We start from the raw sequence: 17,363 nt of genomic DNA, 5'->3' as shown, positions 1-17,363 counted from the left end.
GAGTCAGACATGACTGAGCACGCAGGTGGCAGAGGCAGTGAGAGGAGCTGGCTCAGGGTTTTTCTTTTAACATTTTTGTTTATTTTAATGCATTTAGTTTATTTGGCTGTTCCAGGTCTTAGTCTCGGTACACGAGGTCTTTGACTGGCTGTGGCACGCGGGACCTTTAGTTGAGGTATACAGACTTTTAGCTGCACGATCTAATTCCCTGACCAGGGATCGAACCCAGGCCCCCTGTGTTGGACTACCAGGAAAGTCACCCTGATTGAGGTTTTTAAAATCTCCCTTTGGCTGCTGTGTAGAGACTAGACTGGTGGCCCAGGGTGGAAAGAGGGACTGTGGTCAGGAGAGAGACAGGAGGACTTGGGCCATGCAGGCAGAGAGAGGAAAGAAGAGGAGAGGTCTGGAGATTGAGCCTGGGCCCGCCACCATTTAGAGATCAGGAGAAGACAGGGAAACTCAGCCATGGACATTGGACAAGAGAGGCTGGTAGGGAGGAGGTCAGCCCAGAGAGGGAGGGCTCCCAGCCAAGTGAAGTATGTGTTTCAAAAAGGAGTGGGTGATCAGCTCGGACAAGAGGCACGGAGAGGTCAAGGCAAGGCTGACTGAGTGAACTGAATTTGGCAACCTTACTTGTTCCCTAGGCCCGACTCCAAAACCCAGAGATATAAGATGTATTACAGATGTTGGGTATTTAATGTGGCTGAAATTGGCCTCAGAAGAATATTCTTTCCCCTGAGGAACTTGTGCCCTTTGTTATCTCTGGAAGAGGGAAGCTGAGTTACTACATCTCCCTTTTTCATTTGGCTCCCTGGAAGCTCAAAACCAAATTTGATCTGCAGATAATAGAATGCTTCATGTGTGCATGCTAAGTCACTTCAGTCGAGTCCAACTCTTCGTGACCCTATGGACCGTAGCCCCCCAGGCTCCTCCGTCCATGGGGATTCTCCAGGCAAGAATTCTGGAGTGGGTGGTGATGCCCTCCTTCAGGGGATCTTCCCGACCCAGGGATCGAATTAGCGTCTCTTTCATCTTCTGCGCTGGCATGTGAGTTCTTTACCACTAGCACCACCTGGGAAGCCCAGAGTGTCTTATGGGCTTTACTTAATAATAGACCTGCATATTTATATCTTTATGTTCTTGCTCCAGATCTTCACATTTTCTTTTCAACTATCTTCTCACATTCCTGAGTCTCCATTTTTGTCTTGAGATTTTAATCTTCTTTGTTCTTATCAGAAGTTACGTCACTTACACTGGGAATGAGGCAGGTATGCAAATTAATTATACCATTTAGCAAATATATGGAGATGCCTTATACTAGTTAAGTTTCTTTGGTTTGCAACTGACAGAGCTAAATTAAGCCAAAAGGATAAAATAAGTAATTGGCTTATTTTACTAATGAATAAAAAGGGCCTGACCTCAGTTTTGCCTGGATTGAAAGATTTGAGCCCCTTTGCATGTGTGTGCGCGTGCGTCTGTGCGTGCGTGTGTGTGTGTGTGTGTGCGCGTGCGTCTGTGCGTGCGTGTGTGTATGTGTCTGTGTGTGTGCACATGCGTGCACGTGTGTGTCTTTCTCTCTCCCTCATTTCATCGTCATTTCTCTCTCTGTGTTGGCTTCATTTTCTCCAATGGGAGTGTCGGCTGCAGGCAGCACCAGATTTCTGTCCTTGGCCCTTTGCCACCAGAGTAGCGAGAGGACTCTTCCCAAGTGGATTCTGACATTTCCTGCCTTGAGTCTCATGGCCACCCCTGGACCAATCACAGGGACCTAGTGGGACAAGGACTGTGACCCGCTGTACTGCGGCACTTTCTGGGTGGAGTGGGAGGAACAGTGTTCTAAGGATAGAAAACAGTATGGAGTTTCCTCAAAAAATTAAAAATAGAACTACCATACAATCCTGCAATTTCACTCTTGGATATTTATCCAACGAAAACTAAAACACTAATTCTAAAAGATACATGCAGCCCAGTGTTCAACACAGCACTATCTATAATTGCCAAGATATGGAAGCAACCTAAGTGCCCATCGATAGATGAATGGATAAAGCAGATATGATACGTAAATAGATATTGATAGATATTAGAATATTTGCTAAGTCGCTTCAGTTGTGTCCAACTCTTTGCAACCCTATAGACTGTAGCCCACTGGGCTCCTCTGTCCATGGGATTCTCCGGGCAAGAATACTGGAGTGGGTTGCCATTTCCTTAGCCAGATATTAGAATATTACTCAGCCATAAAAAAGAATGAAACCTCGCCATCTGTGACCAGATGGATGGAACAGAAAGGTATTATGCTAGTGAAATAAGTCAGACAAAGAAAGACAGATATTGTATGTTTTACTTCATGAAATCTACAAAACAAAACTAATACAACAAAACAGAAATAGACTCACAGATAAAGAGAGCGAACTAGTGGCTGCCAGAGGAGAGTGGAGAGAGGGGATAGGCAGATAGAAGGGGATTAAGAAGTGTCAACTGGGCTTCCCAGGCGGTGCAGTGGTAAAGAATCCCCCTGCCAATGCAGGATACTCAGGAGATGCAGGTTCAATCCCTGGGTCGGGAAGACCCCCTGGAGGAGGGCACAGCAACCCACTCCAGTATTCTTCCTGGAGAATCCCATAGGTAGAGGAGCCTGGCGGGCTACAGTCCATAGGGTCACAAAAAGTTGGACACAACTGAAGCAACTGAGCACAGATGCTTGCAAGAGGTACAAACAACCAGTTATATATGTATATGTATATGTACACACACACACACACATATATAAAGTTAATAAAAACCTTGGGACTTCCCTGGCTGTCCAATGGTTAAGACTCCACATTTCCAATGCAGGGGGCACAGATTTGTTCCCTGGGTGAGGAACTAAGATCCCACATACTGAGGCATGGCCAGTTAACAAAAAAGAAAATCTATAAAATAAATGTCACAAGGATGTAATCTATAGCACAGGGAATATAGTCAACAATATTATAAATAACTTAAGATGGTAAGTATCTATAAAAATACCAAACCACTATCTTGTACACCTGAAACTAGTATAATATTGTAAGTGAAAAATTTTAAAAAGAGAAAATTTTAATTGCATTAATTTTTAAAAGGTTGGGGATGTGAGGTGAGGTAACTTGAAGGCGGAGGGTCAGGGCAGACCTTAGTACAAAAACGTGCTTATCATGTCTCTATAGCAGATATCCTACAGACGCAGATATGAATAAGATAAGCCTGCCTGCCTTGAGATGGCCACAGAGCAGTGAAGGAAGGTGAAACACACACACGCAGTTGTAACCAAACCACCGCATGGGCAGAATTTTGGAAGAGGGATGAGCAAAAGACGCACAGAGTTCAAAGGAGAGAGGACTTCTGATTCTGGCCACAAACAAGTCCGGTGGATCCTTTGGCTGCAAACAACTAAGAAACTGGATTGTTGTTGTTCAATCGCTCAGTCATGTCACACTCTTCATGACCCCGTCCACTGTAGAATGCCAGGCTTCCCTGTCCTTACCATCTCCTAGAGTTTGCTCAAATTCATGTCCGTTGAGTCAGTGATACCATCCAACCATCTCATCCTTTGTCGCCCCCTTCTCCTCTGCCCTCAGTCTTTCTCACCATCAGGGTCTTTTCCAATGAGTATAAGAAACAACCCTGCTTTCAGATGTTAGAAAACTGGGAGCACAGGACTGTGATCCCTGAGAAAAGGGAAGCAGGAATAATTCCCAGAGCTCACACAGGTCTAGAAATCCTTATAAGATTCTCTCCAGTTAAAGTAGGGAGATTTCACTGAATACACAGAAAATTCAGTAGAGAACCCAGAAGAGCCACGTCTTAGAAGGGAGCCTAAATCAGCCCCTAATGAAGGCTACTCTAGACTCACTATTCAGGAGCTTGCACCAAATCTCAAAATGATCAGGCTAACCCAAGAGTAACAACCAAATTGCCAGGAAGAGTCCAACACTCTTTAAAGAAATTCAGTGAAAAAAAAAAAAGAAATTCAGTGAAATCCAGATCAATAATGTAAAATTCGCAATGCAATGTTTGGCATCCAATAAAAAATTAACAGATATACAAAGAAGAATACTCTGATTAATAACCAGGAGAAAATATCTGTCAATTAAAACAACCCAGAAGATGGCAATACTCTCCACACCAACTTAACTCAATCTCTATTTAAATCTCCGCTGCCTTTTACAGGAACTGACAAGCTGATCCTAAAATTTACATGCAAAGTCAAAGGGCCCAGAATAGCCAAACAATCTCGAAAAAGAACAAAGTTAGAAGACTTACATTTCCTGATTTGAAAACTTGGGCAGGGACTTCCCTGGTGGTCCAGTGGTTAAGATTCCACACTTCCATTTCACTAAGATCCCACATGCTGCATGGCACAGCCTAAAAAAAAAAGAAAAGAAAACTTAGTGCAAACCGATCTATATAACCCAGCAATCTTGATTTCAGCTTGTGAGTCATCCAGCCTGACATTTTGCATGATGTACTCTGCATATAAGTTAAATAAACAGGGTGACAATACACAGCCTTAACGTACTCTTTTCCCAATTTTGAACCAGTCCATTGTTCTATGTCTGCTTCTAACTGTTGCTTCTTGTCCTGCATTCAGATTTCTCAGGAATCAGGTAAGGTGGTCTGGTATTCCCATCTCTTAAAGAATTTTCCACAGTTTTGTTGTGACCCACAATGCCAAAGGCTTTAGCATTGTCAATGAAGCAGAAGTAGATGTTTTTTGGGGAATTCCCTTGCTTTTTCTAGGATCCAACAGATGTTGGCAATTTGATCTCTGTTCTTTGGCTTTTTCTAAATCTAGCTTGTACATATGGAAGTTCTTGGTTCACATACTGCTGAAGCCTAGCTTGAAGGATTTTGAGCATAGTCTACTAGCATATGAAATGAGTGCAATTATACGGTAGTTTGAACATTCCCTGGCATTGCCTTTCTTTGAGATTGGAGTGAAAATTAACTTTTTCCAGTCCTGCGGCCACTGCTGAGTTTTCCATATTTGCTGGCATATCAAGTTCAGTACTTTCACAGCATCATCTTTTAGGATTTGAAGTAGCTTACCTGGAATTCCATCACCTCTACTAACTTTGCTCATAGTAATTCTTTCTAAGACCCACTTGACTTCACACTCCAGGATGTCTGGTTCTAGGTGAGTGATCACACCATCGTGGTTATCCAAGCTATTAAGGCCTTTTTTGTATAGTTCTTCTGTGTATCCTTGCCACCTATTCTTAATCTCTTCTGCTTCTGTTAGGTCCTTACTATTTCTGTCCTTTATCATGCCCATCCTTGCAAGAAATAGTCCCTTGATATCTCTAACTTTTTTTTTTATAAGATCTCTAGTCTTTCCCATTCTATTGGTTTATACTATAATGGAAAGAATATAAAAAAGAATATCTATCTCTCTATATATATATGCACAACCAAATCACTTTCCTATATAGCAGAAATTAGCACATCGTAAATCAACTATTCTTCAATGAAATAAAATTTTAAATAACTTGTGCTTCAAAGGACACCATCAAAAAAGTGAAAAGACAGTCCACAAAAATGGGAGAAAATATTTACAAATCATATATCTGATAAAAGAGTAGTATTTAAAATACAATGGGCTTCCCAGGTGGCTCAGTGGTAGAGAATCTGCCACAGTATGGGAGACACGGGCTCAGTCCTTGGGTCAGGAAGAGCCCTAGTAAAGGAAAAGGCAACCCAGGCCAGTATTCTTGCCTGGAAAATCCCATGGACCAAGGAGCCTTGCTGGGTTATAGTCAATGGGGTCGCAAAAGAGTTGGACACAACTGAGAGACTAAACAACAACAACGTGGGAGTCTTTAAGACATACCAGCCTTGGGCCCTCATCTAGTTAGATCAGAATCTCTGGAGATGGACCCTGGGCATCAGTCACCTTCCAAGATCCCCAGTGATTCCAATATGTGGTCAAAGGTGAGACCCCTGTCCTCATCAAAGGTCAGGTACACAGGGGCCAGGAGCTGAGTTTGTTCACAGCCTAAGGCCAGAGTCTAGAACAGCCTAGCACAAAGTAGGTGGTTGGCAGATATCTATAAATATCTCCGTGCATGTGTGTGTGCTCAGTGGCTTCAGTCATGTCCAACTCTTGGCGACCCTATGGGCCGTAGCCCGCCAGGCTCCTTCTTCCATGGGATTCTGGAGTGGGTTGCCTTGCTCTCCTCCCAACTCAGGAATCAAACCCGCATTTCCTGCGTCTACTGCATCGCAGGTGGATTCTTTACCACTGAGCCGCCGGGGAAGACCAAATATCTCTGTAAACAACCCTAATATGACGCTCATTTAATAAGGAAACTGAGGCACAGAGAGGCTGGGCTATCTGCTCAAAGCCACAAGGCTGGTAAGCAGTGGTGCTATAACCAAAATATTTAATACATACAAGGAGTATCAGTCCAGAGCCAAGACTCTTCCTGGGAGGACTCCAGTCCCTTGAGAATGATGGGAAGGTGGATCCCAAGTGGAGATGGGACCAGGTCAGGAATGAAATGGGGCCTTTAGAGGAGGCATGGAGCCCCCACCCCAAAACTGATCAGCTTCCCTGCTTGACTTCAGCTGTGGCTCCAGACAAAGGTAGTGGGTGGAGGCGGGGAACCCACAGAAACAAAACTCAGATAATTTAGGGGAATAGGAAAGTGAAACTAGCCCCAGCACAGGGCAGGGTGGGAGAGAACTGGTGATTGGAAACAAGGGCGGCACTCGCCCCTCCCCCGCTGCCCCTCACTCAAATGGTCAGGCTCCCCCAATATAAGTTTCCTTCCAAGGAGTAAGCGTCTTTTAATTTCATGGCTGCAGTCACCATCTGCAGTGATTTTGGAGCCCAAAATAATAAAGTCTGACACTCTTTCCACTGTTTCCCCATCTAGTTCCCATGAAGTGATGGGACCAGATGCCATGATCTTTTCTGAATGTTGAGCTTTAAGCCAACTTTTTCACTCTCCTCTTTCACTTTCATCAAGAGGCTTTTTAGTTCCTCTTCACTTTCTGCCATAAGGGTGGTGTCATCTGCATATCTGAGGTTATTGATATTTCTCCCAGCAGTCTTGATTCCAGCTTGTGTTTCTTCCAGTCCAGCGTTTCTCATGATGTACTCTGCATATAAGTTAAATAAGCAGGGTGATAATATACAGCCTTGACGTACTCCTTTTCCTATTTGGAACCAGTCTGTTGTTCCACGTCCAGTTCTAATTGTTGCTTCCTGACCTGCATATACGTTTCTCAAGAGGCAGGTCAGGTGGTCTGGTATTCCCATCTCTTTCAGAATTTTCCACAGTTTATTGTGATCCACACGGTCAAAGGCTTTGGCATAGTCAATAAAGCAGAAACAGATGTTTTTCTGGAACTCTCTTGCTTTTTCCATGATCCAGCAGATGTTGGCAATTTGATCTCTGGAACCGTGAACTTCCAGATGTTCAAGGCTGGTTTTAGAAAAGGCAAAGGAACCAGGCTGTAGCCGCTCCCTAAGGTGAGCACTGAGGAAAAACACAGGATGCTGGCCCCAGATGGCTGAGATGCACAATGAAGGGAATGAGCTCAGTGGGCCCAAACTCCTGCATCTTCCCATACATAGAAAAGCCCTAAATTCCTTAACTTGATACATCTGGTTTTCTTTAATTCACAGAAATACTTTTGATGTTCAGACTACCTGCCCTTTGTTGGCTGCAAACGTCTATGTAACCTGACCTCACCCCATCCCCACTTCCTCTGAGCAGTTCTCTTGGGTCACTTGAGATGATATCTCCTCAGTTTGAAGTCCTAAAAATTCCCACCAAGTAAAACATATCTCTCAGCTTTTAGGTTGTGACTATTTTTTAAGCTGACAAACAGGTTGCTGTCATTTTGGGGCTCTGAAGAGCTCTGGTACCATAGTCTTTTATGTCTCAGGGCAGAGAAGAATTCATTGAGAGCAAGTGATAGATAAAAAGTAATTTATTACCATACGTAAAATGGATAGCCAACAGGAATTTGCTGTATGGCTAAGGAAACTCAAATGGGGGCTCTGTATCAACCTAGAGGGGTAGGATGGGGTGGGAGAGGGGAGGGAAGTTCAAAAGAGAGGGGATATATGTATACCTATGGCTGATTCATGTTGAGGTTTGACAGAAAACAAAATTCTGTAAAGCAATTGTCTTTTACTAAAAAATAAATAAATTTTTAAAAAGTGATTTATTACAATAGATGCTTGTGAAGCTTACAAGTGGAGAGGCGAGGGGGTATCATGCCCTGAGAACTTACTGGACTATGGTTTTATAACCAAAGGAAGAGTGGGGAGGAGGAGAAGAATTTCTTTGTCTTTCTTGAGTAGACATCATGCTTCCATTATCATTTCCTCCTCCAGGTTGAGCAGGGAAGTTTTCCTGTCCCTACATGGTCAAGCTAAGTCCACAAAATTATTGTTTTTATGTGTGCACAGAGCATGTCCCAGGGATCATTAACTTACTGAGCTCACCGGGCAGGATGTGGATCTCATGCGACCATTGTTTCATTGTTTGGGGGCACGTCTTGTGCTTCTAAGCCTGCTTGGTTTTGTGGTTAAACACTGCTTTCTTGAGTAATCATTAACTTACAGGGGTCTCCCATAGTTTTTCTACTTATAATACCCTAGTGCGATTAACTATTTAAACACCTACTTTGTCCCCTGACTCTGTCCCTATCACTACGTGCTAGATACTGTGCTAAGCACTCTATGTGTCATAGGAGGTGCTATGATTGTCCCCACTTTAGAGATGAGCAAACTGAAGCACAGAGAGCTTAAGTCACTGGCTCAAGGTCACAGAGTAAATGACAGAAATATATAGCATTGTTGTGCTGTCTGCGTTTTGACTTTCCATAAACACTGCTGTGTTATAGATCTGTTCTACATTTTCCTGTTTTTATGATGCGGTGAAGATTTGGTCACACTGCTACCAGCCATCAGAGAAGGCAATGGCATCCCACTCCAGTACTCTTGCCTGGAAAATCCCAGGGACGGCGGAGCCTGGTGGTCTGCCGTCTATGGGGTCGCACAGAGTCGGACACGACTGAAGCGACTTAGCAGCAGCAGATAACTTGGAGCCTCTGACTCTTTGCCACCTCTAACCACGCCTATGACACGTCTTTCTTCCTGTGAGAGGTTTTACCCAGAAGTGAAACAGCTGGAGGTCACTTAGCTGCCAAGCTGCCTTTTCAAACATGCCCCTCACTCTCACCAGAAGCACCAGACTTCCATGTACCCACCTCCCACCAGCCATCTGTTTTACCTGACTTGCCTTTTTGGAGGGGGTAGGGCTTGCAGTATCATCATTCTCCAACCAGGGATTGGCCCCAGTGTTGGGAGTGTGGACTGCCGGGGAATTTCCTTTTGACTTTCTGTTCTTGCCAATCTGATGGGTCTTGTGTGAGATCTTGTCTTCCCTTGTTGCTTTCTGATTACTGGAGTGGGTGCAGAAGTGTTAGCCCTTGTTCCACTCCTAAAAATAGCATTTGAACACACATGAGCACACAAAATAGAAAGGACATGATTTCAGAACAAAGATAGCTCAACTATAATCATGGGAGTTGAGTGTCACCCATGTCCTGCCCCTCTCCCCAGCAACACGGAGCCCCCTGAGAGAGTCCAGAGCCATCTGCCACTCTCACCAAACACTCTGCCCAAGGAGAGGAGGGACCAGGCCCCTGGTGGAGCGCCTGGGTCCCAGCTGCTGTGCCCCCGCCGCAGTGCCCATAGCCCAGAAGAGTGGGAACCTGGTCCCGTCCACATCCTGGAGACAAACTTACCACACCAGAGAAAGAATGGAGTGGGGGGGAACCTCATGAACCCCCCACCTCTCCACACTCTGGACCCCTGCACAAGCCTGTGTACAATCTCTGTGCCAATGAACAAACTCAGGCCACTCATCTCACTTGCTGAGCCTCAGTCTTCTCCTCTGCGAAATGGGTGGTGACGGGGCCACCTTTCTGAGAGCGTGGACTCAGATAAACAAGAGCAGGATGATGAGCTACTGCCACGCATTTGGTCTCCTGACAACCATGAGGGGCGGTATCAATAGCTCTGGGAGGGGACTTCCCTGGTGGTCCAGTGGTTAAGAATCTGCCTGCTGATGCAGGGGACACGGGTTCAGTCCCTGGTCCAGGAAGATTCCACATGCCACTGGGCAGCAAAGCCCATGTGCCGCAAATACTGAGCCTGTACTCTGGAGCCCGAGCTCCAACAAGAGAAGCCGCCACAAGGAGAACCCCATACACCGCAACTAGAGACTAGCCCTCACCGCTCCAAGTAGAGAAAGCCCGCGCAGCCACGAAGACCCAGGGCGGCCATGAAGAAAGCAAGAGAGGAAGGAAGAACTTAAAAAAAATCGCCCCACATGATGGACGTGGAAGGCTGGAGAGGTGAAGTGGTGAAGACACCCGTGTCACGCAGCTCGGCGGGCCCTTCCTCCAGGCCGGGGCGGTAGGTGAGGTCACTCCCACCCCGAATCTCTCCGGCCCCTCCCTTCCTCCTCAGCCCCTGGGCCTGCACATCTGGAAGTGACAAGGGCAGGTGTCCAGGAGGAGCCCACACCGCTGCCTTCTCTCCCTCCATGAAGCTTCTGGGACCCTGACCAGCGCCCAGACACCCCCTCAGCTGAAGTGAGCCGAGTTTGGGGCTGGTGGCTCCTGCATTGGGTCCTTGGGTAGTGGAGGAGGAAATGAGAGCCAGCGGCTGCGAGACCACAGGGAACCTGATAGAATCAAGTCTCAATCCCTGCCTTTGCTCTCACGGTTCCCTCCGCCCTCTCCCCGCAGGTAGCTTGTGGCCTGTACACTCCTCGCTTAGTAGGGTTTTTTTTACTGAAATCTCACCTTATCAGTCTCCCCTGAACACTGCGTAGAATGACTGGGCCAGCATCCTGCCCGGCACTCCCCGCTTCTTCATTACACTTTCCTTCCCCAGCACATGTATCACCATTTGACATACTGTTTATCTTCTTTATTGTCTGTCTCCTCCCATCATAAATAAACTCCAACAAACACTTTGTTCATATAATCACCACTACGTAGAATAGCAGCTGGCATGCAACAGGTTCTCGATAGACATGTGTGTGTGTGTTAGCCATTCAGTCATGTCTGACTCTTTGCGATCCCGTGGACTGTGCCCACCAGGCTCCTCTGTCCGTGGGATTCTCCAGGCAAAAATACTAGAGTGGGTTGCCATTCCCTTCTCCTGGGGATCTTCCTGACCCAGGGATCGAACCCGGATCTCCCACAATGCAGGCAGATTCTTTACTGTCTGAGCCACCAGGGAAACCCCCAATAGATACATACATAAAATTTTTCACCAGGTATCATAAAGGTGTGTGTATTTCAAGTGGGCAGCTTGATCCATTGTTATAAATAACCACCACCAGTTCAAGCTATAGAAAATTTCCAGAAGGTTCCTGTGTGCCCCTCATCAGTCTCCACACCAAGGTACTTACACTGACTTCCATCACCACCGGTTAGTTTCACCTCTCCCTGAACTTTATTTAAATAAACTGTTGTAATTTGTTTGGTTTCTTTTGCCAACATAACATCTACAAGATTGATGTTGTATGTCATGGTGGTTTGCTCTTTTGTGTTGCTGCTCTGTTAAACAATATTCTATCATTTCTTTACTCGTGCTCTTGTTCAAGTTGTTTCCAGTTGGGATACAGACATTCTCGTGTGTGTCTGTTAGTGGACGTGTGCCCAGGGGTAGCGTTGCCGTGTCACACAGAAGTGCATGTTCATGGACTCCACGAGGATCTGCCAAACCGTTTTCTAAGGTGGTTTCACCAACTGCCTTTCCCCTCAGTAGTGTGAGTTCTGGTGTCACCACTTCCAACCCTAGCATTGGTGATATCAGACTTTAATTTAATAAAGGAGCTATTCATTTACTATTATTATTTTTGGCCACGTGACACAGCTTGTGGGATCTTAGTTCCTCAACTCGGGATTGAACCCGGGCCCTCAACAGTGAGGAAGCTTTACCAGCTTCCCAGGGAGCTCAATTCAATTCCTGGGTCGGGAAGATTCCCTGGAGAAGGGATTGGCTTCCCTGGTGGCTCGGATGGTAAAAGAATCTGCCTGCAAAGCAGGAGACCTGACTTCAATCCCTGGGTTGGGAAGATCCCCTGGAGGAGGGCATAGCAACCCACTCCAGTATTCTTGCCTGGAGAATCCCCATGGACAGAGGGGCCTGGCGGACTACAGTCCATGGGGTTGCAAAGAGTTGGACATGACTGAGCGACTAAGCAGGTGGCTCAGTGGTAAAGAATCCACCTGCCAGTGCAGGAGACATGGGTTTGATCCCTGGTTCAAGAAGACTCCCTGGAGTAGGAAACGGCAACCCAGTCCAGTATTCTTGCCTGGAAAATCCCATGGACAGAGGAGCCTGATGGCCTATAGTTCATGGGGCTGCAAAGTCAGACAGGACTGCGCACACATGTGCCTCGGCAGTGATTATGGAACCCTAACCACTGGACCACCAGGGAATTCCTGATATAAGACTTTTTAGTTTCAGGCTTCTGATGGATGACTGTGGAACCTCATTTCCTTGCTGGGTGATGATGCTGGGTGCTCAATAAATGTTTGCTGAATGGATCCCCAAATGGGCTGTGGAGCGAGGGAGTGGCAGGAAGAGGTGGACCCACACTCCTCACCTGAGGATCACAGTCCTGGCTGCCATGCTGGCCCCAGAAGCTGCTCCTCTGTTCACATTCTGATCACGCTTATACCTGGGGCACAGTCAACGCCGGGCTAAGGCATTCAGGCTCAAGGCTCTCCAGTGGATAAAGAATGAAAATCATCTGGTTCCCAAAAAGAGCTCTGCAGATGGGGTGCTGACAGGTGCCCCCGCCCCATGCCCACTGATACACAGAGCAGGGCAGAGCCATCTTTTCCCCACTCCCAGGAGATACCCAGAGGCCAGGCCCAGCCAGGAGCACTGTCTCCCTGGGCCCCTGCCCTCTGACTGAGAAGGGTGTACTCCTAACACTTGTTGAAAGCTGGGTCAGACCCTTCTCAAAGGTGTGTGAGGTCCTGTGGCTGAAACTGGCTCATCACCCAGGTTGACTCAACCACCTTTCCCAGCATCCCTCAGGTGGGACACTGTGACAGGTCCAGTGGAGAGACAAACGGAGGCAATGGGGCCACTGCCTCTCCTGGCCAAGGAAGACTTCTCTGGCCTCTGAGATTTCTCTTTCCACAGTGACCTTGTATTTTTGTTTACTTATTTATTCATTCGGCCATGCCATACGACACGCCAGACCTTAGCTCTCCAACCAGCGATCAAACCTACGCCCCCTGCAATGGAAGCACAGAGTCAACCACTGAACAGCTAGGGAAGTCCCTCTACAGCGATTTTGAAAGCCATGAACTGAGGATGGTGGGGCCACAACATGGAAGAAGTTTGAGCCCAGAAATCCCTCTTAAAGAAGCACAGCCCACTGATCAGATAGATCTCATTATGAACCTTATGTGCCCAAGAAATAAACTTCCATTTTATTTGAACCTATACATTTTGAGTTTCTTACATTAGTCCTTCACCCTGGGGCTTCCCTTGTAGCTCAATCAGTAAAGAGTCTGCTTGCAATGCAAGAGACTCAGGTTCAATTCCTGGGTCAGGAAGATCCCCTGGAGAAGGAAATGACAACCTACTCTAGTATTCTTGCCTGGAGAATCCTTCACCCTAATTAACAGGTACAACTAGTACATATTTTTGTTGTTGTTCATTTGCCAAGTCATGTCCGACTCTTCGTGACCCCACGGACTGCAGCACACCAGGACTCCCTGTCCATCACCATCTCCTAGAGTTTGCCCAAGTTCACATCCATTGAATCTGTGATGCCAATTCAACTATCTCCTCCTGTTGCCCTCTTCTCCTTCTGCCTTCAATCTTTCCCTGCTTCAGGGTCTTTTCCAATGAGTTGACTCTTCCCATCAGGTGCCCAAAGCATTGGGAGCTTCAGCTTCAGCATGAGTCCTTCCAAAGATTATTCAGGGTTGATTTCCTTTAAGATTGACTGGCTTGATCTCCATGCTTTCCAATGGACTCTCAAAAATCTTCTCCAGCACCACAGTTCAAAAGCATCAATTCTTTGGTGCTCTGCCTTCTTTATTGTCCAGCTCTCACATTCATACATGACTACTAGACAGATCATAGCCTTGACTATATGGACCTTTGTCAGTAAAGTGATGTCTCAGCTTTTTAACTCATTGTCTAGGTTTGTCATAGCTTTCCTGCCAAGAAGCAATCGTCTTCTAATTTCATGGCTACAGTCACCATCCACAGTGATTTTAGAGCTCAAGATGAAATCTGTCACAGTTTCCACCTTTTCTCCTATTTGCCATGACATGATGGGACCGGATGCCATGATCTTAGTTTGTTAATATTGAGTGTTAAGCTGGCTTTTCACTCTCTTCCTTTACCCTCATCAAGAGGCTCCTTAGTTCCTCTTCTAGAATATATAGTTCAGCATATAAAACTAACATAGGTAATAACTAGGCCCTGTTATACAAATGAGAGAACTGAGACAGAGAAGTTGAGAACTTGTTCAAGGTTAATAAGTTAAGCAGCTAGGATCTGAATCTGGGACTTACAGGGTTCTGCCAAGTCTGAGCCTGAAAACACAGAAGCCCAGGCCAGCGGCTCCTGGGGGCCTCATTCCCACCTGCACCTCCCTTGGGAACGGAGGCTGCCCCCTGCACCCTGGCCTCCTTGCCATCCCCCAACCATCATCAATCCCCTCGGTACAGAATCTCATCTTGTGAACAGATCCCAGCAACGGGCTTCTGGGGTTTATTCCTCTCCTGCCTCCACTCCTTGAACAGCTTGGCAGGCCTTCAACTCCATGGATCCCAGCTGCCCACCCTCTCTGGGACTGGGTCCAACCTGCAGCTGGAGAAAACCATTTGCTCCCTCTCTGAGGCTGATGGGAACCACCTCCCATTCAGGGTCCTTGCCAGCCAGAGCTCTCTCAGTGACAAGTGACAGCAACCTAACTGGCTTCAAGGAGGAAAATTGTTTTTAATGGCTCACATGACTAAGAAGTCCAGGGTGCACAGGCGTCAGGGTCAAGGTGCTCTGAGGTCGTCTGGAGTCTCCACCTCTGAGCCTCCTGGTGCCGCCATGCTGGCTTTGTGCTCAGTCGGGATCACCCCCTGGGGTGGCAAGTGGCCTCCGTCCGCCACCAGCCTCCACTCCGCCAGCCCTGTTCCCCCAGTGTGGCCACTGCCATCCTCACCGTGACTTCTGAGAGGGCTTCTGGCTGCCACCCAGCGCCGTGGGGAAGCCAGTGATCTTGTCAGAACCCTTTCCCATGAGTCCCACTCGAAGTCCCAGGGCTCAGGTGTTTTGCCCACCCAAGTCTCGACCCTGCCTACGGGCCTATTTGGTTGACCAGGCTGGCGGTTCCCATGCCTCAATCCCACCCCTCAAAATGAGGTCAGCTGCACATACCACAGGCTGAGTAGAAATGCTTCCCCTAAAGAAAGTGAAAGTCGCTCAGTCGTGTCCAACTCTTTGCGACCCCATAGACTACACAGTCCATGGAATTCTCCAGACCAGAATACTGGAGTGGGTAGCCTTTCCCTTCTCCAGGGGATCCTCCCAACGCAGGGATCAAACCCAGGTCTCTCGCATTGCAGGCAGATTCTTTACCAGCTGAGCCACAAGGGAAGCCCCCCGTAAAGAAATCGGCTTTCTTTTCTTACACCTGGAGCGGGAACAGATGAGCAGCAGACAGGACCACGTGTTCCCAGGCTCCAGCTGCTCTGGGCCCATCCAGGCTGTCCCCCTGCCTCTGAATTCATAAAGAAGTCACACACCACCAGACAAAAACTGAATATCTCAACATCCCACCAAAACCTACTCACCTTTCCCCCTCTTGGGCTGGGGTTGGCCTCAGGCAACCCCACCTCACTCCATTAGTCGTCTTCTCCCATCCCTTCAACCACTTCAGCCTGCACTTCTGCCATCTTAAAAAACAAAACAAAACAAAACCAAACCAAGGCTTCCAGTGGTAAAGAATTTGCCTGCCAATCCAGGAGACGTGGGTTCCATCCCTGGTCTGGGAAGATCCGACATGCCATGGCACAGCTAAGCCCGTGTGCCACAACTGCTGAGCGGGAGCTCGAGGGCCCGGGAGCCACAACTACGGAAGCCCGCGTGTCCTCGAGCCCACGATCTGCAACAATAGAAGCCTCCACAATGAGAAACCTGGGCGCTGCAGCCCAAGCAGCAGTGAGGACCCAGCACAGCCCAAAATAAATAAATTAATAAAACTTTAAAAAACAAAAGCTGTTCCTCTGTCCTTATTCTGAGCCTCTGTCCTCTCCCATCTCCACTGCATGGTTCTGAGTGCTGCTTCCATTCACCTCTGAGTTTCTCACCTCCAGCTCTCCTGTCTCGTCAACCACCAATTCACCAAGGCGTTTGACAGCTGGCCTCTCCTCCTAGACGCCCCTGGGTGGGCACCACAGAAGCTCCCGGGGGCCCTCGGGCTGGCTGCTCTTCAGTCCCCTTTGGTGGGCCACCCTAGCCCTCTCCTCTCCCTGACTCTCAAGGTTCACACACCCGTCTTTAGCCCACTACCTCCAAGTGCCCACCCCACGCCTCTCCTCAGTGGCCTCACAGGCACCCCAAACTCATCACAGCCAAACTTGAGGTCTTACTAAGATCCCTATTGATCTTACTTGAGATCCCTCTTCTATGTTCCCATGTCTCCACCCAAAGAAACCCAAAAGTCCTTGAAGATCCCCTCCCTCCTAGTCATCAGCACTCGAGTCTACTGCTAACCCAGGCCTCCAGGCTGCCCGCAGCACTCCACACCTCCCACCCGCCTCACCAAGCTGCTTCTCCTGGAAGACACATGTCTGCCTCGTGCGCATAGCTCCAGGGTCTGCTCAGAGTCACTGCCTGCTCACCAGCCAGCCTTCATGGGGCCCCCACCACACCACCTACCTCTGCCCCCACTGCCCCTCCTCATGTCCTTTAAGGCAAGTGGCCCAAGCTCTAGTTTCCCAGACTCATTTCTGTTACCTGTCCCTTTGCAGCAACCCAGAGTGAACAGAATGGTCTACATCAGAGAGCCAAGAAGAAGTCATTCAGAGAAGAGGAACCTACCCACGGACACACAGCACCATGAGACAGGCTGTCCCCCAGCATGACCGGCACCAGCTGGCTCAGACCCTCTGCCGCTCTGACCGGCCTTCCTTCCATTGGCACCCCTGGCCCTGCGCTGGCAGAACTGTGGCCTCCAGCCCCCCCTCTTCAGTCAGCTGCTGCCCAGCCCCCCGGGGCTCTGGGTCCCAGCTCAGCATCAGGAAGGAGGTGGAAGGAGAGAAGGAGGCCACAAACC

This window comes from Ovis canadensis, chromosome 21, assembly GCF_042477335.2.
Source record: "Ovis canadensis isolate MfBH-ARS-UI-01 breed Bighorn chromosome 21, ARS-UI_OviCan_v2, whole genome shotgun sequence".
In the NCBI taxonomy this organism is placed as follows: domain Eukaryota; kingdom Metazoa; phylum Chordata; class Mammalia; order Artiodactyla; family Bovidae; genus Ovis; species Ovis canadensis.
The sequence above is the reverse complement of the archived record's forward strand: the minus strand, read 5'-3'. Positions refer to the sequence as shown.